Below are 27,005 nucleotides of genomic sequence, written 5' to 3' on the forward strand. Positions count from 1 at the left end.
AATTTATGTAATGTCAAATGATTCAATTATATCATATTACTGTAGATTCGGATTTAACATTTTACTAAAGCATGCTATTAGTTTCCTGTGGCTTTTGTAACACATCACTACAACCTCAATGGCTTAAAACAACAGAAATTTATTCTCATAATTGTGCAAGCTGGAAATCCTAAATCTGGCAGGGCCTCACTCTCACTGGAGGTCTAGGGGAGAATCCATTCTTGGCTTCTTCCAGTTTCTGGTGGCTGCAGAAGCTGGGCTTTCCTTGCCATGTGGCTGCATCATTCCAATCTCTGCCTTTGTCTGCATATTGCTTTCTCCTCTATGTGTTTTCTCCTCTTCTATCTCCAGTCCCCTGTCTTTTTATTATAAGGACATTTGTGATTGGATTTAAAGCTCACCTTAATAATCCAGGATTTTGTCCTCATTTCAAAATCCTTAATTTAATCACACCTGCAAAGACCCTTTTCCCAAATAAGAGTAACAATCACAAGCTCCAGGGATTTGATTTGCATGTCTTTTGCGGGGACATTTTTCATCTTACCACACATAATTATGATATTCAGTGATTATTACCTGACTATTAAATCAATTTAACAAATTGAGACTAAGGCTTTTATAGTTCATTAAAAATACATTCCTTAAATGTACTGTATAGATTAGGCAAATTTTATAAATTTTATAACTGTGTAACGATCCACTAGATGGTATATCTACCTACTACTCTGAAATCCTGCACATCCATTTCATAAATCATAGAGCTTAAAAGTATCTCAGTTACTGGAGGTCAGTTACTGTCTTTCCTTGCCTTTGGGCACAGCTACATTAAACTAGCAGGGAAGAGGTATCTATTCCGTTCTTAAAGGTCTCTAGCAAAAGGGATTATATAACCTCTCCCAGCAACACATTTTGACATTTCAAGCACTGAATATTTAAAATCTAACTCTTACGTTCCAGAGACATGAGAAATAGTAAAACCTTTACAACTTGCACATTTACCGAAAAGTTCCAGCAGTTGATGCAGTGGACAGCAAATATGAGGCAAATAAGAAAAACTAGAACAATGAACAGATTTCATTTCTATATTATCACTGATACTATGAAACTCAGATACAGTTTGGCATAGGGATATATTATGATCTTGATTTTTTTAGTCTTTTGAGAAAAAATGAGTTTTCCTTTAAAAAAAAAAACAAAAAAACTTTAGCCTGAGGTGACTGAAAAATATATGAAGAAAATCTTTCAGGTTCATCTTACTCCTGCAAATTTTTCTCTCTAATGAAGAGTAGAGGGAATGATGCTGGGGTAAAGCAAGGACCGAAAGCAAATACGGAAATGAAAATTAAGCACAAAACAATCTGGTTGTTCTAACTCTTAAACTACACAGAAAGTTTGATAATTTCACTTGATAAGATATAAAATGAGGATAGATATCTTATGTTAAAAACCTCTGATATTTTATGGAACGGAAGAGATTTAATCCAGATGGAATTAGCAAAGCAACCTTGCTCACAAAGTATTTTATCTCCTTTACATTCTCAGGTACATTTTTACTGACATCATTTCCAAGGATACATGGTTTAAACAACATTCCACATTTTACCAAGGCAAGGATAGCATGTGATTCATTGTCTTTGGAAATCAGTGATTTTGTAAGTAACTGCTTTGCTATGTTATTTCAGAGATTGTGCAGGGTGTGGTATGGCTATTCCACCCTCAGAATAAAAAGCAGAAAAGGAATATTCTAGGTGGATCTGGGCCACCACCTAAGTGTGGTAAAAGTGGAAAAACAGCTTTTCTACATTTCCGTACCCTTGAGATTCCAACACTTAATATAAATATGGTAATACAATCTACTTATCTGTAAAGCCAGGACATAAAACTCTCTTAAAAGTTTTTATGGGAACTTTCTTTTGAGTAAGAATTGAGTTGAATCCCAAATGGTTCTCGATTATTAGGGTAAATTATCTAGCATTTCTTGTTTATTTCCTGCTTACAATCACTGTATTTAATGCAACGTAATTCAACTCTCTTGACTCTTTAAAAACGATCATGGGGCTTCCCTGGTGGCACAGTGGTTGAGAGTCCGCCTGCTGATGCAGGGGACACGCGTTCATGCCCTGGTCCGGGAAGATCCCACATGCCGCAGAGTGGCTAGGCCCGTGAGCCATGGCCACTGAGCCTGCGTGTCCGGAGCCTGTGCTCCGCAACGGGAGAGGCCACAACAGTGAGAGGCCCGCGTACCACAAAAAAAAAAAAAAAAAAAAAAAGATCATGGTTTGGCACTGTGCCTGATCTTTGGTGAAACTGCTTAATCAATGTACTTTAAAGAATGGTGTATAGGTAGCATGCATAATTATCCCTCAGGAATCATTAGCATATGATAAATTTAAGATTTAGTCAAATGTAAATACTGTATAGAGTCTGAGATAAGACACTACTGCTTGGAAAAATGAAGTCAAACCAAGGAACTGCAGCAATCTAGCAGCTGCTAGAAAAAGACTGACCTGCAGAAAATGAATCAGGAATGGAGGGAGCATCTTAAAATGTGGGCATTCTGGTAAAGGTCACACTGCATTTTGATCTCCTTGAATCTATTTCAAGATGCAGAATAATATCTCAAGAGGGTTAAATAGTATGTGATTTTTACTAAACAGTTTCTTTCCTAATACAGAATTGTTAGGTGAGTACAACTGTTTCATTCTTCAACCTTGAATTTATAAGAACTGACAATTTGTTCTTTGCGAGAAGTTTTGTCTTTTCTACTTGTGTCTTTGAGGATTTCATGAGCTGAAGTATGCCAGAGAAGGGAAATTTTCTTCAATCAGGTAATGGTGAATAATGTCTTATAGATTAGTCTGGATGTGGAGGGATAGGAAAGGAGAGAGAGGAGGGTAACAAACTGTGAACAATGGAATAGCTTTTTTCAAGATAATGATCTTAGGAAAAATGTACTTTTCTACCCTAATGTTAGGTATAGATGAAAATGTTTTGAATTGCAAAAATAAAAGACATGCAGTCAATTCTTCAGTTGCAAAGTCTTTGCTTTAAAAGTTATTCTGTAAATTGTTAGTTTAGGATAACAGAGTATTTTAAATCATGGCAAATTTCCCAACAAAATAGGAAAACTTATTTTAAGTGGGGGAAAAATGTTATTACTTACTAAAGTCTCTGAATACAGAAAATAATCCAGGACAAATCTCTATCCATTGTTCACTTTTTAATATCTTTCCTTTTAAATCCTTTACCTTGAGAACCCAAAGGATTGGCCAGCCTGTTTCCCTTTCACTTTCCTTATTATGTTTGACCAGGGATGTTTTCTGATGTAGGGTGAGTAGATAGAACTGGAATAGTAAACACAGGCAATGCGACTTAGAAATTTACACAGAGGGCACAGCATTTGGGGAAATGACAACGAGCGACCATGAGGGTTTTCTAGTCCATCATCCCTTTCCTTCAAGCACCACCACTCTGCACTCGACATTACAATATTGGGTCATTTTTTAATTTGTTTTGCAAGCAGTGGTATCTTAGCAAAAAAAGGGGAAAATAAAAAGAAAACCCTAAATGGTGTTCATGGGGAATAAGCAAAATGCGTGTAGATCCTTGATTAACTGCTCACTCTGCTTGGGAAGTCATGTCTCAGAGCCATTGATGTGCAAGGACTATTTGGTTGGAGCCAAACTACACAAATACACTGTAAGCAGTTCATGGTCTTGAATGCCAAGTCATTGGTCCAAAATAAATTGCTTTGTGTACAAAATGTTAATGGAAAGAATGATAATAAATCATGTAAACGTGATTTTTCAAATTTTAATATAGATTGTGATTTCTTTTCAAAATGAATGGAACCTTTGTTTTGAGTCATTTTGATAGACTATCAGAGAAAATTATACTATAATGACATTTAAATGCAGGTAATATTGAATAAAATATTTGTTATCTCTAGGAGAATAGATGTTGTTCACATATCAGGATCATGTAATGAGGATCCAGGAATGATTTATACAAAGAATGAGCTACTTAACAAATTGAGGGAAAACTGATACTACAGGAGGAATGTTTATCACCTAGGGCAGCCTCACAAAATGATGAAAGTGACTTCACAAATGGTAAAAGAATAAGAAGTAAATATTTAAGGGGTCAGACTAATTCTTTTATATGCAGTCTTGGTTCCATGACTCAAATATATAAATTACTGAACATACACTGATGTCATCTGAGTAAACCAAATGTCTCAGTACAGGTTCTAGAATTGCTATGTTTTGCAATCATGGCAATTCACATGCTGAAATTATTTTCACTTCAGTGTGTTATTTTATTAAGGGTTGTCTTAAGAAACAAAATTCATCAAAGAAGGGAGGTGAAATGACAGATATGGCAGTCAGCTTGATCCCTTAATTCCTAAGTTAGAGGTTAGGATTTGGCTAATTGCCTTTTCCTTTTTCCTACAACCTATGAAATAGTATAAAATTTTTAAAGTTCATTAATTGAACATTTAAGATTTCATTTTAGTGCTCCTTCTACTTGGTCATTTTCTGGAGAACTGAGGTTCTAGGGATGAATCAAGGACTGCAGTGTTGTGTTAGTAGGTTCTAACTAACCTGGGGGGGGCAATGGTATTAGATTTATTCAGATAGAAAATATTTTAAATACGCATGCAATGCTTACAAAAAACATAGGAAATGAAACATTAGGCTAACCACCTAGACTTTAGGAAGAAACTGCTTCTGTGATGGATCTTTGCTTACCTCTTTTGATCACCATAAATAAGGTACGTCAAGAAAAGCCAGGGGAAAGAGAGCCTACTTTTAATTTAAGCTTTAAGCCAGAAGAATGAAAGGATCTTTTGTAGATGATACGTGGAGTAAATTAGCTCAGTAGGTCTAGGGGTTTCTGCATTGGAGATGGGGCTGAAGACTTACAAATATATGAAGTGTGTTTTTTTTTTTTTTTCCAGCATCACCTCTTCTCATTTTTCTTCTTAAGGAACAGGGGCAAGAGATGCCTGAACAAGGTCTTTTAATATTCTCAAAACTAAAGGATACACACAAAAAGAAAGGACTTTTTTTACATGACATATTATGGGAATATCTCCAATAATAAGGTTGAAATAATGCTAAGCCATGAACTTCTTGACAGTTATCCTACTTAGGTACTGCACTGTTCTAAATGCTAAGGCAAAGTTTACCTAACAGAGGAAAAGAATAATCAGTTCAAAATTTGAAAGTGAATAGCAAGCAAAAATAGCAAAAAATATTCATCTTCTTCAGGGAAAACAGTCAATTTGAAGGTAAGGAGACAGTATCATTGAGGTGAGAAGGTTGCAAATTCTTCTGAAAATATCTAAGAATACTTTCTGTTCACATTTCTCAAAAAATATTGAAAGTTTTGTTTTCTAGATTTAAAATTTAATGGCTTACCCTGAAGAAAACGTCTTGACATTTCTGGAGATCTGAGAGACAGATACGATCAATGAGAAAAATTTGATGATTCTACCAGAGACACTTTGGAATCTTCCATTCATGTCTAAAAAAATTTTGCCAAAGTTTTTCCTTTAAAATGTAAGCAAACTAGGCAAACAGAACAGTAATTCAGTGAATTCTAAGTCAGTTATAAAATTATATAGAATGGAATGCTAAAACAAGACCATTCAAATGAAAAAAAAATCATACAGAACTTTCTTAGCAAGAGCCAGATTGGCCATGGAAGTTGGAATAGAGAAATGATAGCTCCTTGGACCAAACCATTGTCATGCAGATGAAATATGCCAACAACAGAAGAGAAAATTAGTGGACAAAACTGGAGAAAATATTTAACATTATTACTACAAAGCCTAATAAAGACTTCCATGATTAAAGTAATAACCATTCATTCTGTAGTGGCATGTTGCAGGTGATACTTTATTGTATGAAAATTGATAAAATTTTAGCAATGCAAATATTTATATATAAAATAAACTTAAACATTTATTTTTTAAGTAAAAAATATCTTTAGAAAGTAATATTCCCTAAACTTGCTTGTACTTCAGATCTATCGTTTTTTAAAAAATAACTATTCTGAGGTTCCACTACAAGTCTGATGACTCAAAATTTCCTTGGGTGAAAGTCTGACTTTAAGTCTGCGATTTAAAACCAAACAACCAGCAAACAAATAATAACAAAAACTCTCCAGGGACCAATGTTCTTAAGCTCATTTCTTCTGTAGCTCTTTATTTCTCCATGTCTTCTAGGTTTTATATCTGTCTATAGTTAGATTGCCATAGTTTCTTGAAATATCTTGCTGTGCCTCTGATAAATTTGCTTTCACAATACTAGAAACTTAATATTATACCCTCTCAGACACTGTACCTACTGCTATCCAAGTGGAAATAAAACAAGAAAACAAAAACCCAAAACTAACTACAGATAATTTGTTGTTACAGACAATTTTTCAAGGTATCTCTCTTTTGTGAAAAATAAAGGGTCAAGAGTGAAGTTGCCATAGAATGTCCTTTAGAAATATTTCAAGTCCTTCAGGAAGGTACTGTTTAATTAATCAATTTTTTTAATTCTACAAGATCTATGGAACTCCTGAACTATGGCAGGTGCCAGGGTATGTGTTGGGTATAAGCCACATAATACTCCCTTCTCCCATGGAGTTTTCATTGCAGCTCAGTGGGTGGGTGGGTGTATTTTTGTATGGAGATGAGTTCAGGCTTCTTTACAAATCTTAAGAATGCCACTGGTGTTTTTTTTTTTGGTTTTTATTTTCCTAAACCTGAGGCTGATTGAAGAAGCAGTATGTAGCCAGCAGTATCTGTAACATACATTAGTCATAAGGTCTGTGATTTGACCTACAGCAAAAGCAGATCACATCAGTGTTTGCTAGTTTGTGTCACAGTTGGCAGTATTCTGACTCCAGAGCAAGCAAATACTCTCACAACTTCAGACCAGTGTTCCCTATCTAGCAGATGTTTTCTGGCAGTTATAATGTGATGTAACTTCCAGTGTATATACATATGCACTTGTATACATACTATAGTGTGTGTGTGTGCATGTGTGTGTATGTGTGTGTAAAAATCTCTTCTGTCCCTGATTTGCTTGTTCTTTTCCATACTTAAGTGGGTTTTTGTTTTGTTTTTCACTTTCCTCATGATCATTTCAGTGGACAAAAATGCTGCCGCATCAGATTGACATGTCTGTCTATAGGGGTGATGCTAGGCCACTGGAGAAATATAATCAAGGAGGCAACGTGATGGGGTTTGCGTTTTGGGAATCAGTTTGGCAGCAGTATGAAGGATGGAGTAGAGGGGTATGGGATAAAAGTCAGGGAAACATTTAGTCTCTATTTGATTGTCCAAGTGAGAAATAATGCAAATCTGTGGAGCTGGAGAGAATGTTTCTCAAGATATTTTTATGAGACAGACCTAATAGTTGTTAGGGAATAAAATTATGGGATGGGTGGAGTTTTGCAGGGAGGGCTTTTACTATAAAGGAGGGTTTTAACAGCTTTCCTCTTGAGTAAACAGGCATATGAAGAAGTCACTCACTCGAGAACAGTATGGGTGGAAGAAGGGAGAGGTGGTCTTGAGGAGAGAGTGGCAAAGACAATTTCGAGCTTGTGAAATTTGTGATTTTTATATGGCAGTAATTGATTAAATGAAAGAATGTTCAGCAAGCACTTGATTAAAGAAGTCTCAGTCTCAAAAAGGGAAGTCTATCGGAAATATAGATTTGGGGGTTACCAGAGTACAAATAGAAATTAAAATCACAGGTGCGGTTGAAGTCAACAAGGAAAAATATAGTATATGCGAAAAATAACCCAAGGACAGGAATCTGGAGAACAAGAATATGAACAAAGAGGAACTTTTGTGTTGGCTGAAGTTTATGAAAAAATGTGTTGTTGAAAAAGGTTTGAATTGCTGAAAAAAAGTTGAGAGTACTTGAACGTAGCTGAAAAAGTAAGAGATATTTTAATAGCCTTTTCAGAAAAGTGTGAATATTTCTTACTTCATATCATACCAACTGTTATAGTAGAACCTTAAGTCATACCAAGAAAATGTTATATTAAAACGCATTGGTCTTTCTTTCACTGCCGTTGTATTATTTACATGATTACATGTAAACTGATTACTCGATTACATGATTTTTTATATGAAATGATCATCACTGATCATTTGGAAAACAATGGTTCTCAGTCATGCATATCTTCCAAATGTAGTCACATTTTAATACAGACTGTGGAAAATTACTTTTCTTGATATCACTACCAATTTGATCGGAAAATTCTTTACGTGTTGGCAGGCTGTCAGAGTGGCAGATACAAGTTTTTCAAAACTCTTTCATTTAAAATATCAAATTTTACAATTAACAATAATTCTGTTCAAGTCAGTTGCTTTCCTTGAAGTGACAGACTTACTTTGTTCTTTTGTGAGAAAATATCTGCCAGATACCCAAATCTGAATAACCATTGTTTGCCAGCCATTCTTTTTTTTTTTTTTTTTTTTTTTTTTTGCGGTACGCGGGGCCTCTCACTGTTGTGGCCTCTCCCGTTGCGGAGCACAGGCTCCGGACGCGCAGGCTCCGGATGCGCAGGCTCAGCGGCCATGGCTCACGGGCCCAGCCGCTCCGCGGCACGCGGGATCTTCCCGGACCGGGGCACGAACCCGCGTCCCCTGCATCAGCAGGCGGACTCTCAACCACTGCGCCACCAGGGAAGCCCTGCCAGCCATTCTTTTAAGTAAGAATGCTTCCCATTGCAAAAGAAGCAGCTAGTTCTGCTAGCAATTCAATGGCACATGTGCTTTTCCTCCAGACAACTCTTTTTTTTTTTTTTTTTTTTTTTTTTTTGCGGTACGCGGGCCTCTCACTGTCGTGGCCTCTCCCATTGCGGAGCACAGGCTCTGGACGCGCAGGCTCAGCGGCCATGGCTCACGGGCCCAGCCGCTCTGCGGCATGTGGGATCTTCCCGGACCGGGACACGAACCCGTGTCCCCTGCATCGGCAAGCGGACTCTCAACCACTGCGCCACCAGGGAAGCCCAACTCTCATATTTTTGTACCTGAAGACAACGCTCATATTTCCATACCAGGCAGAAGCACTTTATATGTACTTTCCATTTCATTATAAAGAATTTTAAACAGACAAATATGTAGGAATTCATATTTAGTATACTGTATAAGTTTTACTGCTTCATCAGGACCTTCCTAAGTAAGCTTTATTGTTGTTTTCAAGTGAATATGGTAAAGTGAAAAATAAAATATCTCCTAGTATGATTTGGTAACACAGTCACAATTCATGCCCTTTCCCTTCAACAATTCCTTTTCCAACATCACTACATCCAGTACAAAAAAGCAATGACATCCTAGTATTGTGATAAAAATAGTTTTGAATTTATGGAGCCCTGAAAACATCTCAGAGACACGCAGGAATCCATTGAACACACTATGGAAACCACTGAAAAATAATCTAGACAAGATGAGAATATTAAACACAGATAGAAGGAACCAAAGAAACATGTGAACATCTTTTGCTCTTTATATACAGAATAAAGTAAAGAGATTATATCTAGGTGAAAACTTATCTTAAGGTGGAGTAATAGAAAACATGACTTTACTAGGTGCCTTTCAGGACTAAGACTGTTATTTAAACGTAAAGATAAAAGCTAATAGCTTTTTAAAAATGAAAGTAAAACAGGCAGTGATGATATATTCTGTGTGTTCTTTATTCTATCATCTTGATTTTATGACATGTAGTAATGCTAAATGTTTCCAGGCTTCTCTGACTTTTCTATTCTTTTAAATGTGCTGAGCATTCCTTCATCTAGAGCTGGTATTATATACGATTCATTACTGTCAACGTTACATGGAAAAGCTATTTGGACATCTTAGGCAGCTGCCTCATCGTCTCTCAGATATTATCGTCTCCTGAGTTCTTTAAAAAAAAAAAAAAGTCAATTGTTGATCCATTCTCAACCCAATTCCTTATATTGGGCTGATTACTCAGCTCCATTAAAATGTGTTCAGAGAGCTCACAATGGCCAATAACATTAAGCAAATGCTAGATAGAAAAAGACACTTGTGCGTGTGTATGTGCTTATCCTGCATATAAACATACGTGCTTGTGTACTGAGACTAGTACAAAAGGATTTCTGCCCACATTATTTGTGTTTTGAGGTCATGTATAGCTACAGTGTTCAGGTTACTTACAGAGGTAAAAAAGAGAATGTTTCGTGATTTTTTTTACAATCTGCTCTTTTACAGTTAACACATATAATTATTGGACACTTTGAGTAGCTATCTATATTAGCCATGGCTTTCCAGAAAAACATAACCAATGGTAGATATATAAATACACACACACACACACACACACACAGAGGGAGAGAGAGATTTTAAAGAGTTGGCTCGCACAGTTGTGGGAGTTAGCAGTCCAAAATTTGTAGGACAGGCCAGCAGACTGGAAACTCAGTCAGCCTTTGATGCTGCAGTATTGAAACATAATTTCTTCTCTGGCAAAAGTGTTTTGCTCTTAAGGTCTTCAACTGATTGGATGAGGCCCACCTTCACAATCAAGGGTAGTCTCCTTTACTTAAAGTTGACTGTGCAATAGAAGTTAACCACATCTGCAAAACACTTTCAGAGCAATACCTACATTAGTGGGGGTTTTTTGTAATTTATTTTAACCTGCTGCTTTTTAAAAAAAGTTTTGGCTGCATCGGGTCTTAGTTGTGACACACGGGGTTTTCATTGAGGTGAGCGGGCTTCTCCCTAGTTGTGGTGCATGGGCTTCTCTCTAGTTGTGGTGAGTTTTCTCTCTCTAGTTGTGGTGCGTGGGCTCCAGGGTTCGTGGGCTCTGTAGTTTGTGGCACGCAGGCTGTCTTGTTGAGGCGTGCGAGCTCAGTAGTTGTGGCGCGCAGGCTTAGTTGCCCTGTGGCATGTGGGATCTTAGTTCCCCGACCAGGAATCGAACCCGCATCCCCTGCATTGGAAGGCATATTCTTTACCACTGGACCACCGGGGAAGTCCCTACATTAGAGTTTAATTAAACAACTGGGTACTATTTTGTAGTCAAGTTGCTACATGAGACTAATCATCACACCATCAATGGGATCCGTGCTGGACAGGAGCATCTCCAGCAATATTTCTTGGTTGTTATATATACCTTCCAATTTCACTTTTTAATCTATGACAAGGGCTAAAACTAGACTTTGAGATAATTGCACCCCAAGGGGAAAGCAGTAGGGCACACTTTGGGTCATGTATTGTCTGGCTTTATTTTGAGAAAGAGGATTTGAGCTGGCAAAACTCTCTCTCACGTGAGGCTATGGAGACTATTCTCAAGATTAAATCCTAAATTTCTGTCCTCACAGTACCCTGTCCTGCTCAGATACAGTTATAATAAATCCCTCAGGGTATCGGAATAATTTTGTCAAACGAATGTTTCATTTTAATAAATAGAGCTAGGGCAGCCCAGTGAGAGAGATTCCTTGATGGAGAGAGTGAGAAGCCAAGAAAAATAGAACAGCAAGGAACTTTATGTTGTCTGCTAATAATGATCCATTTATCCTTTTTCTCCCTTGCAGGAGTTCTCTGCTTAGTTTCCTTTTATTCTTAATCCCAGAAAGTGTCCCATTTCCGGCTGACATACTTTTCTTCCTCTGGGAAACAAAGTACCTCTTAAAGAATCTGCCTGGAAATCTCATGCTTGTTTTCCTTGCTAGCCTTGGCTTTGAATTGTGTTCTTGGCCTTCTCCACCGACACTCAAACCTCAGGAAGATTACAACTGCTCAATTTGGAGCCACAAAGCATTTACGGTTTTGTTTTTATTATTAGAAAGTGAGAGATTTATGATTTGCAATATTAAAACATTATTTTTTTGGTTACCAAGTAACAGAAAAAAACATTAATGACCTAAAACAAATTTCACGTTAAGTTGGACAAACCATTCAGAAGTCACGAATCAGCACTTTGAATACAATATATTATAGGGAAGAGTGTCTGGATAAAGCAATGTAAATGGTATTATTTATTCTCATTGTATAAATTATTAACTCATGTATACTAAATTATATTTTAAAGATATTGAATTTTAATATAATGATTGCTAAATTTTGTTCTAAAAATAGCAATTGTGGCTCAAGACTTTAAGGTACCATAACTGAAATCAGTAGCAGTCTAGCCAGCCAGTTTATGCAAACTAAAAAGTGAGAGCATTGTAGTCATTCAAAATTTGCAAGAACTTGGGGTTCTGAAGTTTTAGGTTGACAACAGTGTCATGATTTCATCCGTTCAAAATGACCAAGAAACAAGGTTTTCTCAACTCATACAGATAACTGTAAGTGTTCTCTTACTTGGTATGACAACAGTCTTAACTGAAGAATTAAATTGGCATCACAGATATATTTAGAGTCTCATTGGTAAAATGCACAAAAATCAGCAGTGGCACGTGATATGAATGCAGACAACACACCTCCACACAAGACCTGCTGAATTAGATTTTTGGTTCAAACACTGTTATTCTTACCCATCATGATATGTTGAGAAACAATGTGCCTAAATTTTACACCAATAATTATCTCCTCAGGTTCATAAATATAATTTAATCTATGCCATCAAATTATGGTTATTGCTTGTTTTGCTGTAAACTAAATGTTATAGTTTTTGTCACATTACCTAAAATATTTTATTACATTATACTCCATATTGAAACAGCCTAAATACTATTCAAATCAATTTATATATAAAAATTATTTTATAATTTAAATAAGCATTAATAATTATTAAAAATAAATTAATTTAAATTATAGATTATTTAAAGCAATATTAAGGAAAATAAAACTAAAGTGGCAGCTTGTGACAACTCTTTTTCACTAACTCTTGATTAAATTTCACATATCTTTCACTATTATTCATAACCTTACTATATTACACACAAGTTAGGATATCTACTGCTTTAGAATTTAGTAATTTATATTGAAGTATTGCAAAAACTTCTTTATAATTTTTTCACACTTACAAGTTTTGAAGGTCATTAGTTGTATACTCGGTGTTATTAAATTCAGGAACAGAGTTAGTTGTTTTAAAATTTAAAAATTACTTTTTGTCTGTATTTGCTAACAGATTTAAAACAACTAAGAGTTTTGGGGGGCTTCCCTGGTGGCGCAGTGGTTGAGAGTCCGCCTGCCGATGCAGGGGACGTGGTTTCATTCCCCGGTCTGGGAAGATCCCATATACCGTGGAGCGGCTGGGCCCGTGAGCCATGGCCGCTGAGCCTGCGCGTCCGGAGCCTGTGCTCTGCAACAGGAGAGGCCACAACAGTGAGAGGCCTGCGTACCGCAAAAAAAAAAAAAAAAAACAACAACTAAGAGTTTTTACCTTATAGGGATTTTTTTCCCCAAGGAATATGTTACATGTATTATATAAAGCATCTACTTAATTGTTATATTACAGTTATAAGATCAAAGCAGCAATGCTCTAGAAACTTAAAGAAATTCCATTAAGTAAACCAGTAAGGAGCTTTTTGAAAGAGCTTCTAAATTCAATTCATTTTTCTGTCTTAGGCTGGGTTCCTCAGAAGCAGAACTGGGACAAGGATTTATGCACACGTGATTTACTAAAGTACTCTCAGGGGCAAATCTATGTGTGACCAGAGAAGGCAGGAAAAGGAAGGGGGGAAATCCCAGCAAGGACAAGATGTTAGGTGAAGTCGTAGCCTCTGACTAATCTCACAGGCAGCTCTGAAGTTCATGGCATGGGAGCCTGGCTTTTTTTTTTTTTTTTTTTTTCTGTAACCAGTAAGTCATTAGCTGAGCACCTGGCATCTTTCTTTTAGCAAAATACATTAAAAATCCATTCATGTTGCTGTATGAATAAGTAGTTATTCCTTTTATTCCCGACTACTATTCCATTCTATGGATGTACCACAGTCTGTTTATTCAGTCTCCTGTTTAAGAATACCTTGGTTGTTTCCAGTTTTTGACAATTATGAATAAAGTAGCTATGACAGTATGCATACAGGCTTTTATGTGAACATAAAATTTAAATTCATTTGCTTAAACACAAGGAATAAGATAACTAGGTAATATAATAACTGTATGCTTAATTTTATAATAAACTTCCTTTCCATTTCAAAAATAGCTTTTCCATTTTGCATTTCCATTGGTGAATAAGAATTTCATCTGCATCCTCATCAGTATGACATTTTGTCATTTTTAAATTTTTAAAATGATTTTAATGGGTGTATAATGTTATGTCTTTGCGGTCTTAATTAGGATTTACTTAATGACATTTACCTAATTTTGGACATCTTTTCATATGCTTATTTACCATTTCTCTATATTTTTTCATAAAGGGTCTTCAGGATTTGGGCATTTTGTTTTTAAAATGCATTGCTTTTTGTGACAAAGTGAGAGAGTGACATGGACATATATACACTACCAAACGTAAGGTAGATAGCTAGTGGGAAGCAGCCGCATAGCACAGGGAGATCAGCTCAGTGCTTTGTGACCGCCTGGAGGGGTGGGATAGGGAGGGTGGGAGGGAGACGCAAAAGGGAGGGGATATGGGAACATATGTATATGTATAACTGATTAAATTTGTTATAAAGCAAAAAATAAAAAAAATTAAAAAAAAATGCATTGCTTTTAAATGAATTGCATTGCTTTTATGCTTTTGAGTTTTAGGTGTTATTTTTATATTCTGGATAAAATTCTTTTACACAATAAATGAGTTGCACATATTTTCTCTCAGCCTATGTATTGTCTTTTCATTTTCTTAACAGTATCCTTTGAAGAACAAATGTTTTAGTTCAATAGGATTTAACAAGCCTTACCCGGATTGTGTTTCCAAGCTTGGCTTTGTGTCTTCTGTTTGCACTGCTCCCAGGAGTGAATCTGTACTCCAATATTATTTTTACTCAACACTTGTTAGATTGGTAGTGGGTTAGGAGGGTTTACCTGATATCCTGATTAAACTTCAATCTGAGGTAGACATTGTGAACCTGTATTGAGAGTATGGTCTTCACAGGTGTTCTTGCCCATCCTTCCATAATTATGCTGGGCCTTACTCTCGTGTTGAGCTTTTTTTCTCTTGTTCTCCTCACCAAGCTGTTTCCATCAATGCCCTCGGGCTCTGTACAGTTTTATTACCTTTCTTTCTATAGACTAAGAACTTCCTTCCAGGACATGGTCTTAGGGGACTTCTGCAGTAGCTTAAGTTTCCTTCCCCCGGTACAAACTTTCTCAAAATTCACCTCAATTTTCTCTGTGAGTACTTGATTCGGTTCTCTGAGAAAAGGGCAGTAAAAAAGTATGTATCCCAGTCCCCCATGTGTGTCCCCAGGGTTTTCACACTCTCATGCTAGCCCACACCCAGGCTTTAGCAATTTGATAAATATTACTAGTTGAATATTATGGTAGCTGAGCAGGACCCTATGGGGCGTACCCTGAACTGACTCCCTGCCCATCCCCATCTTCTACCTGCCTCTGGTCTGTGGAAACCCTGTAGCCTCCTACGCCTTCCCTGAGTTCCAAAGAGTAAATTTAATCAGAGAGGCGGGACAATGCCGAAGGAAAGGAAAACAGTCAAGCAAGACAAAATAATAATAGTTTAGCCATTAAACAAAGTCAAGGACCTTTAGTTCCTCCTCCAGGGCTATAGATACTATTCTGAGCCGTGTCCTTTGAGCTGTCTTGTGGACACTGAAACCCCACCAGGTGGGAGAAGTTAACTATGCCGCCTACAAGCATGTAGACCCCAGACCGGTTGGAACCAGAAGGTTGGTGATGTTGACTCCCAATTACCTCACCACCAACCCATCAGAAGAACATCCACGAGCTGATCTCACACACCCCACAAATACAAATACCCTCCCTCACCCTGTCTTTAAAAACCTTTCCCTGAAAGCCTTTGGGGAGTTCAGATCTTTTACACACCAACTGTCCGGGACTCCTTGCTTGGCGCCCTGCAATAAACGCTGCCCCTTCCTTCACCGCAAACAGATTGGCTGTACTGCGCGCAGGCAAACAGACCCAAGTTTGGTTCGGTAATGTTATTACTGACTTACATAGCACTGGTCTCAAGTCTGACCCAAGTTAGCAAATGCTGCAATCCTAACTCTGCAATTTCTTCTAGTCACCTCTCTCTACTGAGATTTTGGATGAGTTCTTTGCCCTATCACTGTAGTTCTCAGATGGTTTTAAGAAAAATGATTAATTTGAAGTTATTCCAGCTATTTTCCCCCAATTTTAGTGGTAGTAATGCTGTTTTCAGCTATCTATATCTCCAATATTAAATAAAAAATTGCTATATTGGTTATAAAATTCCAATTATAATTATTATTGCTATTGCAGTAAATTCATAGATTTGGAGAAAATAATATTCTAAAATTATGCAATTTTTTACAATATATTTTATCTTTTGAATTAGAGTTCAATTGGAGAATAGAACCAGTAGGACAGATACGTATTAAAATATTTATTGCAAGGAATTGACTTATATGAAAATGGGGACTGGCAAGGCAAGTCTAAAATCCAACAGATAGGTCATCAGGAATGGGAGGTTAAGACTCTTAGGCATGAGCTGAAACTTCTATCACCAAGTAGAGTTTCTTCTTCATCAAGAAAGACTCAATATAAAATTAAGGACTTTAAAGTGATTAAATTAGGCTCATCTATTTATCTAGATAATCTCCCTTACTTAAAGTCAAATGATTCTGAACTCTAATCACATCTGCAAAATACCTTCACAACAACACCTGAAGTAGTGTTTGAAGAGCTGGAAACTATAGGCTAGCTAAGTTGGCCATCACCTTGTTTTTTATTTTCATTTTTCTTTATACTGTACATTAAGTTAATGGAAATTTCTTATATTTGATTGATATATATTCTATTGCATTTGTTACCAAATAATAAATAATTTTCAGATTAGTCTTCTTTATATTTTTTGTCTGACTACTGTACGTATAAACAGGAAATTTATTTTTCTAATTATTTTGTAAACGTTTTGTGAGATGTTATGTTTTTTCACTTTTTAAGCAGTGACCATTATATCCCATACGCACTTCAAATGAGCTTTAAAAATACAGAACTGAATACTTAAAGTATATCCAAAGATCTCTGTTCATAACTTGCTTATTTTATTATTGTCAATTAATTATCTAATTCTTAACTTAGCCAGACTGCACAGCTCTTAAACTGACAAATGTTTTGTTTCTTTTTTCCCTTTAGACAATTTAAAAGTTTATTAATATTTTAGACAGATTTTCAATCATATGGAAGAGTTAGAATCAGCACATATATCAGTCCCAAGATAATTTAGTTTACTCTGGCAATTCAGAGACTACTCAATCAACATAGCAGGCACAAAATTTATACATATTCCATCAGGACAAGGTAAGTACCATTATGTTTTTTTCTGAATGCTGTGGCATATGGTTGTAGTTTTGAGAAAATGGCTATCGTAATAAATAATTCATAATAGTGAATTTGTTATGTTTAGTTCAACAAAAGTAGAGTGGTATAGAAGTGTGACACAAAGTTTATGAAATGTTCTATTTTAATACTTATTACAGTATAAAGTTTACTTTTTATTTTCTGTAAACATTAATGACAGCTGGGTAGATAATTAGAATGGGTACTTATTTCAGAGTGTAAGCTGAACAAAATTGCAAAGAACATGAATTTTAACTCAGAATCTCACTATTTATTTTCTATTATTCTCTCCTTCATTTTATCTCATAATTGTACACCAGGTTCTCAATGGATTCATGCTAATATCAGTTCTTGTACTTCTTATCCTCTTCCCTTCTTGATCACATTCCTTAAGTTCTTTCTACTACTCAAAATTAGCCTTTGTCAATTCCCTTATGGCCTTGATGTGTGTTAGGCAAGTTAGTCTGATAAGTTAATTTGTAGTAAGGTGTCAGTTGCTCATATTATCTCTGCTGAACTTATGAGTCTTCAAAGGAACAATTAATATGCATTCTTGGTAATTGTTCTTCCCTTGAGAAAGTCCTCTCACTCTGCAGAAAGAATCTGCTTTTTTAGTCTTCTCATTTTTTGAATTTAACTGCTATATATGATCGAATTTGTTTATTAGTGTAACATTATCAACTTAGGTGATACTCCTTAAGAGGCTGGATAGTAAATGATAAATCAAATAATTTAAGTTTAATATCATATCAATGACAACTTTGGAAAAGTGTGAAAACACAATATATATTTGTAAGTAAAATTATTTTGTTGCTCTGATAATGCAGATTATGACAAAGCTTGATAGAACTACTGAATATATGTATTATTTTTAGTTTTCATCAAATATACATGGAGGATTATTTCTCCTAATGAACGTTAATAAAGGCATTGAGCGAGGCATGAGGGAGCCAGTACTAAGAAGGATAAACTTATGGTCGTTCTTGCTTATATAGACCTAAATGTATAAGAGAGAGATGCATCACTTATATCTCCCCTAAGCATACTTCCTAGATGCATAATTAATGGATACCTGAATAATACTTTGTGAGTTTAATTGCATTTCAAGTTCTTGTTATTTTACAGACTGGTGATTGTATGTTTTTCAATTTTTTTTGAATTAATACGTACTAAATTGGAAAGGTGTAGCTTATAAAATTTAGTTATTTTTTGCTAAAATTGTTATAGTTCAACAACTGTATATTTTAATTCTTAGACAACTTCCAAAGGAATTTAACATAACACAAAGAGTATTAAAATTGTTTATAATTGTTTATAATATACTCTTCACCAAATCCATGTGGTTCACTAAAGACATTGGCTTTGCTCCTTTAAGTAACTGAGTTCTGTGTGATACAATGTCTAAGAATGATTACTAAGTGCTACACACACACACACACACACACACACACAAATTCCATGGTCAAGTAAGATCATAAAATATGTTACACAGGCAGAAATGCTTTTTATTTTTTTGAATTTTATTTATTTTTATATAGCAGGTTCTTATTAGTTAAAATTTTATACATATTAGTGTATATATGTCAATCCCAATCTCCCAATATATCCCACCACCACCACCCCACTGCCACTTTCCCCCCTTGGTGTCTATACGTTTGTTCTCTACATCTCTGTCTCTATTTCTGCCCTGCAAACCAGTTCATCTGTACCATTTTTCTAGGTTCCAATAAATGCGTTAATATACGATATTTGTTTTTCTCTTTCTGACTTACTTCACTCTGTATGACAGTCTCTAGGTCCATCCACATCTCTGTAAATGGCACAATTTAATTCTTTTTTATGGCTGAGTAATATTCCATTGTATATATGTACCACATCTTCTTTATCCATTCCTCTGTTGATGGACATTTAGGTTGCTTCCATGTCCTGGCTATTTTAGATAGTGCTGCAATGGACATTGGGGTGCATGTATGTTTTTGAATTATGGTTTTCTCCAGGTATTATTTTGCACTTTAATACAGACATTTAATATTCCCTAATTTTGTTCACTATGGAAGTATGTCATTGTAAACATTTTTTTGCATATGACTATAGTTGTTTTTTCACTTACTTTTACCAGTAGACATATTTATATTTCTTCTCAGAATAGTGTTTTAATTAAATCTGGGTTTCAAGTTACAACTAATTGGAATGAATTTCTAAATTGTATTGGTTGTCAACACCAGAGCTTCTGTTCCTATTCCTTTTCTTTCCATTAAACACTCATTAAAATATAATCATCTTTCCTGGCACAAAATGAAAAAAAAAGATTGATTTTATCTGTGCATTACTGTATATTCTCTGGCTCCTATAAAGTCTTGTATTATAGTCACATGTCATATATTACTTAGGGGCAATAATGTACTGAATGTGAGCCTAGCCTTCCAAAATAATAACAATGTCTAGATACCTACATTTCTTCTACATTCTCAACAGGTATTGAGAAAATATTCAGCTGTGATAGTCAACAGATTTGAGACACTAAGACTCATTCTTAGAAAGTGAATATGTATAGATAACAGTGATTTTTTTCTCAAAGTTGACAAATGTGATACAATATTCCCTAGTTTACTTCTCATAGATCTATCAGCCATTCTTTCAATTGTTTCTCTTAAGCAATTATTTGAGTGAAACAGACTCGTACGAACAACCATATAGTCAGGAGAAAGACTTTAATCAACTCTGTCCACATGTTAATATTTTATTCACCAAGATTTCTTTTTAAAAATGCACAACTGTAGTTTTCAGTTTATGCATTTCTCTGATCTTAACAATTGGAGTTACTGACTTTTCAAAGGCTACTTTTAGAGAGAAGGACATTATGGGCTTTTAGGAAGTAATGATATTTTTAAAAATTTACTCTGCCAGGTTTTTTAACTAGACTACTCTTCTGATCTAAGATCTAATACCTTCCATCTACACCAGTTCTACTAACTAGGCATCTCTCTTGTTCCCTGTCTAATATCCACACCCATGTAGGTATAAGCCCTGTCTTCTAGGTAACAATTCTCTCTCATTTGGAACTAAAGTGAAACCTCTCATCTGTTTTCAGGGCTGTGTGTCTTTTACTTGAGGACTGAATCACCTACTGTTAGTATTTAATTATTCCCCTACATTTCCCACTGTTATCTGCTCTTGTGGTGATGTTTCATGAAGATAGCAGGGTGATATATCATGATGGTTAAAAGCTTTTAGTCTGGAACAGGACTCAGTGAGTTTAAATACAGACTCTATAGACTAAACATTGGATAATTTGAGGAGTTACTCTTTTTTTTAATCTTAGTTTCCTTATCTATACACCAGCATCTTTACAGTGGTAATCAAAATAGTATCTGCCCAATGGAATTATGAAGATTATTATTTTTCAGCACAGATGAAGTACTTTGGATGGCAACTGGCACATAGTTAATCAATATTAATAACAATAACAATTCTTTCAAATAGACTCCAAGATGCTGCCTATATAGGTAGAAAATCCTTAGTCACTCATTATTTTATTCCATTGAAATGCAATTTTATCAACCTTGTTGTCCTCACAGCACTTGAAGCTCTGGTTGTTCCATCAAAGTTGGCATGCTCTAAGATTTTCCTTAAATTTCAAACTGCGTTTACTGTTTCATGGATAGAACATTTGTGACAATTTTAAAAGTACATGTTCTACTTCTGTGTGTGTGTTTATGTTTCTATGGAGAAGATCCATAGTTTTGATTAGAGTTTCATGAATCAAAAACTTTTAGGAGCATTGATCTGGAGACACTGTGAATGCACTAAATAGGTTTCATTCCTGATTCCTGCCCACCTCACATTCCTGAGTCAGCTGCATTTCGTTTATTTTACCTGCAGCACAACCATATCTGTACTGAGATATGTTAGCACATGCATACATATTAATGAAAATCAAATACATTATCAGAAAATGTGAAACGACAACATTTATATCAACAAAAATTTCAGAACAAAAATTAAATAATCAATTACATGCCTGTCATAGCATATTCAATAATGTTATACTCTTCCACATGGCTCTCTTCTTTTCTGATGTTATCAAGAAGCAGAAGAACTGATTTTATTACATGCACCTGATTAAGTATATCACCATAATAGCTGAGAATAAGCCTATGTTTTCACCTATTTTGTGTTGGTTGACTGTAACTATACATTTTGTTTTTGATGAAATATGATTTACTTTATATCCCTTAATTAAAAAATTGAAAAATTATATTCCTGAAATGAAAGAAAAGCATACTAATTAGAGGAAATTTCTATGGATGAGTAAGTATCTTCTCATGGTAGAAATCTTTCCAAAGATGATTCTATTTAGGTGAATTTGCTAAATGGAAATGGTAACTAATGTTACCCACATGTTTGAAAAGAGTACTTCTTCCAACATATACATGCACACTAAGTGCAGAATATAATCTTGCTGCATAGGTCCTTCTGAGATCTTCAAACTATGAAATGGTCCCAAATAAATTTGTCATAAAATATGACAACAATTAGGGAAATTTAAGTATATTGTCATTTTTTAAGGAAATAAGACTAAGCTAAATATAAGTGATATAGAGGCATTACTCCATACAGAAGAGAGTGTAGGAGCAGATGACCACAGTGAGCCAGGTTTACATGAAACCTCTAGGGCCCATCATTCCTATTTCCCTTGCTTTACACGTAACAAACCTTGAACCTGAACCTTGCCTAATATTAGGCAAGGTTCAGATAAAACCCATTTCTGATCAGAAGTCAGTTGACTTAAGAAGCTAAGCAGAAATTTGTTGCACTGTTAGGTAGATAAACCTGACATAGTCACAAAGCATTAATTATTGTAGTGGATCAATGATGCTGAGCTAGGTGGGTTTCACTCAGATTTGTTTCTTTGCCCAGTATCCTGTGAACTCAATCTTAAGAGAATGATGAGAAAAGGGGAGAAGGAATATAAAATTTTTGCCTGGAGTTAAAATAGTGGTTTCATTGACTGTAGTTATTAGAGAACAAGACACACTGCCTTAGAACCACCCTGAAAGAGCATCTGCAGAACAATGGGGAGAGTAGTTGTCCACTTTGCCTCAGAAAACCCTATCGTAAGGGCTTCTCAAGATCACAGTAAGCTTAGCAGTGGCTCCTGCCAGGAGACGGTTATACCTGCTAGAAAGCAAGGATAACTGGATAAGGATCGTTCCTAGTAGAAAATCAGGAGAGGTGACAGCCAGAAGACAGAGGCAGTTTGCAGAAATATGGTAATAGTGACCTCAAAACTGTATTTCTCAGTGTGTGATGAGGGCGTATAAATGATAGAGCAATAAGGGACCCAGAAGTGGGGAAAAAAACAAACGAATATAATTAGAAGTTTTTATAAAGTCATGTGAGAATTCCTTAGAAGAGTCTTCAAAATGAGAACTTTCCAGAGGGTTGGGGTCCATCAAGAGCAGCATAGAGATAAAATCCAAAGAGACATGAGTTGTATACATAAGCTACAACATAGCTTCAGACATTCTGCTAGGAAAAATACCACATTGCTTGAAAGAAAGATAGAAACACAGCTCAGGTCTCTTGAGTCTTACACAAGGGCCCTTTACGATGGTTACATATGTTTGAGACAATCTCCTGAGTTCTAGAAATGATGTTAAAATTCGTAGGAAAGCTACTTTGTCAGGTTGCCCATCAGTTTGTTAAAAAGGTTTGATTTCTAAAGTAAATTTAATAGAAGTCAACAGTGGCATACTACAATTACAATAGGGAGCCTGGGGATTTCCCTGGCAGTCCAGTGGTTAGGACTCTGCACTCTCACTGCCAAGGGCCTAGGATCGATCCCTGTTTGGGAAACTAAAAAAATCTCACACGATGCTTGGCCAAAAAATAAATAAATAAATAAATAAATAAGGAAGACTGGCACCTTCCTTCTCAAGCCCTATCTTAATTTGTAAAAATGAAAAAGAAAGAAAATACAAATATTCAAAGTCAAAGCTATGAATATTATTTATATCATCATGCTGGGTTGTGTTAAGGAACAACCTGGCAGGGTAGAGAGTTGGTTGAGAGTTAGTTTTGAGTCATGTAAGAGAATTTAAAGATTTTTGTATCCAACTGCCAAAGTCTTGGGATTTCTTTAAGAAGAAGCTTACTTTTTGAAGTCAGTCCTTTGGACTCCTTTTAAATCAATTTTTTAAAAGCAGACGGACTTCAAACTTGAGAGGCCAAATAAAAGCTGGAGGGGAGTCAAGGGGAAAAGGATGCCAGAGATGTAGCCTTACAGTTTATGCAAAAGGAACCATTGCACTTCACACAGGTACGATCTCAGGTGATCAGAAAGGTCTAACCTAGGAGCTCTAATGTAGTTTTTGGACTTATGTAATGTGCATATATATTTCTTGAATGTTTAGAATGGGAAATCTGTGGCAATAATGGATTTGAAGTTTTTGATCTTGGCTCTATTTATACTTGCCATAGTCAAATATTAATAAGTCACTAAGAGTGGAGAGTATGTTAAACACTTCAGTGTGTATCCAAAGGCTGATTCTGACTTACCTTCATACCAACTAACATGCAGAGTCATTCGTTAGGTTTTGTCTAGTTTGATTGCTCAGTAGGATAACTGAACACTTTTAAAACTAGCTAAGGGGCTTCCCTGGTGGCGCAGTGGTTGAGAGTCCGCCTGCCAATGCAGGGGACACGGGTTCGTGTCCCGGTCCGGGAGGATCCCGCATGCCATGGAGCGGCTGGGCCCATGAGCCGTGGCCGCTGAGCCTGCACGTGCGGAGCCTGTGCTCCGCAACGGGAGAGGCCACAGCAGTGGGAGGCCCGCATACCGAAAAAAAAAAAAAAAAAAAAACTAGCTAAGAAGCCACTCTGCAACACAATGAAATAAGAATATGAAGCATTAATTTAGTCAACCATTTATGCAACAAAATATGAATACCATACTCTCATCTGTCAACCGTTAGTTGTTAGTCGTGACAATTTATTGTTTTAACTCTGAAGCCTTCTGTCCCATTCTGAATGCTCTCTGCCTCTTGCTATTCTGATGTGAAGTTTTCATTTTATTTTTGATAAATCGAAATATATGTTTTATACCTTGCTCCCTTGAGGATAAAAAAATCACAACTCGAGTTTAATCCTATAAAATGAGTCTCAAACTGGGTATATTCACAAGGTTTCATTAGACTTTCTAACTCTACTTTCAAGTTCCTGTCACTGAAATTCTCTGAGATTTCATTGCTTTGTTATTTCACACCCAGTGTGGTGGGTTAGTCTCTCATTGTGGGAAAGTGGTAACAAGAAGATGGTAACAACTTGCAAGTTGCTTGATGTTTATCTTCCAATAAATAACTACTAATAATAGTGTTGACTGAAATTTACTTCTCAGAATTCATCTATTTCTTCAACACCAGTTTGTCTCTCCATACTTACTTCCTATATCGATTATTAGGGTAACACTTCTTCCAACTCCCCACTTTAAAATCCTTGTCATATCCTTTGCCTTAACCTCTACCTCCAAGAAATCACAATACCTCATCAACTTCAGAGTGCTATTTAATTCCCTTTCCTCTCTCCATCTTTTTTTTTTTAATTTCAGTATTTCATCATTTCAAACTTGGCTATTTCAGTGAAAAGAAAAATTTATTAACTATTATCCAAGAGTCTAGACTTTCTGCTCTCCTGGCCATTTATTACATTGTTAACATATGACCTTACTAAAATTTAGATCTGATCATGCTATCTCCCATCCAAACCCCACTCTACCCCACCTACCTGCCCCCCCCACAAAAAACAACCCCCCAAACAGGAATGCTATTGTACTGCCTGTGAGACAAATCCAAGTTTCTTGAAAAGGTATTTAAAGATCTCAATAGATTCTGATTATCTTTTCCATCCTGAACCTCACACTTAACTAATACAGTTAAACTTCACTTGATTTATGACCCTTCCCTGAACACACTATGCCATTTTGTGTGTGTGTGTGTGTGTGAAATATGTCTTAATATCCATGAACTGATTTTAGAAACAAGAAAAGAAAAAAGTCTTGGGGTTAGAACAAAGAGTCTTCATGTGATACATTTCTGAAGTGGATTGTACAAAGGGTGTGATTTTATGAATAAAAACAACAATGTAAGAACAGGAGTTTGACATATAGACCATGATGTATTTTAAAACAGAATAAATATGAAGTACACAAAGACATTTCATGAGAAGATAGTGAAATATCTTCCTAATTTCAATAAATTGCAACTATCTACAAATTAAATTTTAGTTCCACTTAAAAAGACTGAATATTTTGCAATCAAAGCTATTCCTTGGATTTCAATTAACATTCTGGTTGTCCTTGGCGTCTTTTACTTTGTGAATGAAGAACTTTGTTCTCGCTGGTCTGGGAATAGTTTTGACAGGGGGTGATGTTTTCTTTTGGCTGGGAAACAGATTAAGGGCCTCTCTTCCTGGCAGATCCTTCTTTCTATTGGATGTAACTATTGAACTTACTTAAAAGAATACTTCTATTTATTCTGGCTGTTCAAGTTCATCTTGTAGATGTCCATAAATTTGAAAATTAAAAGAAATTTAAAAATGGAGTTTTTAAATGTGCACCTGCAAGTGAGTTATCTTAAATATACCCAAGAGAACAAGAACAAAAAATAATAATGATATTTTAACAGTGAGACCACACACAGGAGCAATTTATAACTATAAAAGCTCTATTTTATCAAAGAAATATGTATGTAAATTTATTTTTAGTCATCAGCTTTCCTAGGCTTTCACTATGAAATGCTTTCATACTCAAGAAACAAACTCATGTGGTTTACCATAACTGTTTGCTGATTTTCCTTGAGTGCATGGAATATCTTTCAACTAGAGCTGTTTGAAATAATTATGAGAAAAAGTGAAGCATAGTTTTTCTAACTGTAAAGTGTTTTACATTTGTCTGTTGAGAAGATCAGTTTTTCTGCTCCTGGAAAATAAGTTTTTAAACACTATAAACTCTTTTATTGTAGTGGGTATTTCCTGTTGTCCTGCTGGCACCCTATACTTTGGAGATGGTCATACTTTGTAATGCTGACAAGCTGCAAAAGTTTGCCAAAGAAAAGTGCAGTAGACCAAAATGGAACATCTTTGCACAAGGATTTTCTGGGATTTTCTTATAGACTCTGTAACTGAAAAGACAGGTAACCTCATGTGTAATATATGAAAAGTAAAATGCAACCCTCCCCTACAAAACTTTGAAAACAGGAAGATAAAATCTTTTAAAACGTAATTCAAGTGCTATAGGGAAGGTTTGGAAGCTGCCTTTTCTGGCTTTATTTCCCATCTGTGTATTGGTTTGGAGGCATCAATGTTTATTTTGTCTCTGCACCAAAAATGATTTAACAAATATGCATACAATCAATCACTACTAATTGGAAGCAAATTCAAAAGCACAATTTCAGTGTGTTCATTCCATTTTCCACAGGAATGATAACAATAGTATCAAAAGAAAGTTTTGAGTCTTTGGCTTCAGTGGGAAAGTACAGGAAAAAGCTTTGTTCCTTTTTTTCCTCTACAAATGACATAACGAAAAATTATTGAT

The sequence above is a fragment of the Mesoplodon mirus genome, assembly GCF_964341445.2.
Source record: "Mesoplodon mirus genome assembly, chromosome: 16".
In the NCBI taxonomy this organism is placed as follows: Eukaryota; Metazoa; Chordata; class Mammalia; order Artiodactyla; family Ziphiidae; genus Mesoplodon; species Mesoplodon mirus.